A 3,177-nucleotide genomic window follows, 5' to 3' on the forward strand; every position below is an offset into this window, starting at 1 on the left:
CAGCTCTAGGCGACCACTTCTTTACTTTCTATCTCTACATATTTGTCTTTTCTGGAAATGCTGTATATGATTTCACATCTTTTGAATGTGTTCTCCCCTATTTTGTATTTTGATAACCTATTCAAAAGTAAAATATTATCTAATTGATCCTATTACTATTCCTTCTTCTCAAATGAAGAAACTACAGGATGAAAAATTTAAATGATGTCTTTGGTAGTATAAGCAGTCAAGAGGTGGGGCTAAGAATAAAATCAGAACATTATGAACCAGATCCTACTTCCTATTTTTATTGAATAAATATTAGTCCTCATTTTGGCCTAGCATACGCTGAAATTTAATCATCGTTCACATAAGTGTAAATCTCTGTAAAAGGTCAAAACATTTACCATTCAGATGGGAAAGAACAAATCGTTATACTGCAAAAAGATATGGGTATGAAAATAATACTGTACAGGCACTTCACTTTTTATTGCCTTATTTTGTTAGGAATCCATAAACACTAATAGAATCTTGTCATAAATTACAAAGGCTGGCCATCTGCTAATGTTGAGATTAATAATCTACCCCATGGTTAACTCATAAAATCATACAGATTTAGATTTGGATAGGGCTTTAGAAATTTATCTATGACATTTTCCCAGATTTATTCCTGTAGATACCAGCCAATCTTATTACTTTAGTGACATGTTTAACAACCTTTGTGAAAATCTCTATATAGATTTATTTTTATGAATATTGTTGGCTGTTACAATCTAAGCTACAAATTTGTGGTCTGTTCCTTCTCAAATGAATAATAGTAATAACGAAAATAACAAGCATGATGATAACCCTCTTTGCTAAGTATTTACCGTAAGTAAGTTGTTACTGAGCTAGGGAGGTGCCTTACATACGTTAAGGTATTTACTTGACAGTCTTCTAGGATGAAGGCCCTATTTCCTTTTTTTTTCTTTTGAGATGGAGCCTCACTTTGTCGCCAGGCTGGAGTGCAGTGGCGCGATCTTGGCTCACTGCAACCTCCGACTCCCTGGTTAAAGCGATTCTCCTGCCTCAGCCTCCTGAGTAGCTGGGATTACAGGCATGTTTCACCACGCCCGGCTAATTTTTGTATATTTAGGGGAGACGGGGTTTCACCGCTTTGGCCAGGATGGTGTCAGTCTCCTGACCTCGTGATCTGCCTGCCTTGGTCTCCCAAAGTGCTGTGATTACATACCTGAGTCACCGCGCCTGGCCCAAAGGCCCTATTTTTAATCCTATATTCAGCAAAGGAAAGTTTACTGGAGAGGTTAATGAACGTGCCTAATGTCACACAGGTATTAAATGAAAGAGCTCAAATCTGAACCCAGGCTTTAATCAATATGCTTTTGCATACACTGTTGCATTAGCCTCATTCCTGACTCATGCTATGCTTTGTCCTCTTGTTTTATTCTTATTTCACTTCATGTCTTAATCTAGTACTTTATGTGCGTTGACTTGTAAATTACCTTGCATTTTTTTAGGAAAGTGTTAGCTTAAATAAGCAAGCAGATTAACTATTGTATGTTTGTGGTTTTGTACTGTATTAGGAAAAAAATAAAGAAAAATGTGTTTTTGTGAACACTGTAATTTCTTCTGCTGCCTAAGGACAAGCTTCCCTCCTCATAGAATGGTTTGTCTTTGCTAAGATAAAGTGAGAACCAATCAATCAATATTGATCAAGCGAATGTGGGGAATACCAAGAATTAATACCATAGTTCCTGCCCTTTGGAAGCTTGCATATTTAAGTGTTGAGTGAAAACACATGTACGAAACCACAAATATGTGAAAAGTGATTAATAATGGCACTAATAATAGATCCTTTAAGGTTTAAGGTGAAGGGGGTTATTGTAGGAAATTTGATGTGTGTGTGTGTGTGTGTGTGTTTTCTTTCTTGAGGCGGAGTTTCACTCTTGTTGCCCAGGCTGGAGTGCAATGGCACCATCTCAGCACACCTCCGCCTCCGCCTCCTGGGTTCAAGCGATTCTCCTGCCTCAGCCTCCCAAGTAGCTGGGATTACAGGCATGCATCACCACCCTGGCTAATTTTGTATTTTTAGTAGAAACGTGGTTTCTCCATGTTGGTCAGGCTGGTCTTGAACTCCCGACCTCAGGTGATCCACTTCCCTCAGCCTCCCAAAGTGCTGGCATTACAGGAGTGAGCCACCGCTCCTGGTCTTCTTTTTTTTTTTTTTGATAATCCCATAGGCAAATCAATAATTTGTAAAAATGTGGGTGCTTTGAAGAGTTTTATAGCAAAGTGTTTGGACAAATGCTCTTCAAAGGCCTATCCAACTTAAAAGTAATGTTATTTACGGCCGGGCGCGGTGGCTCACACCTGCAATCCCAGCACTTTGGGAGGCCGAGGAGGGCGGATCACCTGAGGTCCGGAGTTCGAGACCGGCCTCAGGAGGCGGAAATTGCGGTTAGCCGAGATCGCGACATTGTACTCCAGCCCGGGCAACAAGAGCGAAACTCAAAAATATATATATATTTTAAGAATTATATAGAATATCATTTAGTATACTGAAATTCCAATTAGTAAAGGTTAAGAGCTTTGCCTGAAGAAGATATGGAAAAACCCAGAGTATTGAGAGTAACTGGAGGGACACAGGGAGTATTTGTCATTTTTCAGAATTAGAAGTGCATTTGTGCTTGCGTGTGTTGGGGGTGGAGGTGAAGGGTGCAGGAGAAGGATGGGTACTGGCAAAGTCGTTACTCACTGAGCAGATTTTCAAGAAGTCGGTGCCTCTCCCAATTTTGTTGAGCCGCTGGTAAAAACACGTTAAAGTAAAATGTCCACTATAGTATCAAGTAAAAATTGAGACCATAAGATATAGCAAAGGGAGTCAATTTGCATAGCCCATTTTACTTCTACCTTCTCTAAACAATCTGAAGACTCAGTTGCTCCCACTCCCATCTCCACTTTCCTTTCATGCCTCCAAATGTTAAACTCCAACTATTGCAGCATTTTAACACATCGCTCCATTTGCGTCTATTTCCACCTAGGGTACCGTGAATATTTTCTACAGGTGCACACTAATCACCAACTGAAGTGAGAATCACATTTTCCTCCACGTGGCTTGGTACTACAGGTCTTGAAGCAAAAGCCTTGTATTTCAGTCTGAGGAGTTCTACTTGCTTGAGAAAGTGCTGTTGTTACCAA

The sequence above is a fragment of the Colobus angolensis genome, unplaced genomic scaffold (assembly GCF_000951035.1).
Source record: "Colobus angolensis palliatus isolate OR3802 unplaced genomic scaffold, Cang.pa_1.0 Scaffold491, whole genome shotgun sequence".
Taxonomy (NCBI): Eukaryota; Metazoa; Chordata; class Mammalia; order Primates; family Cercopithecidae; genus Colobus; species Colobus angolensis.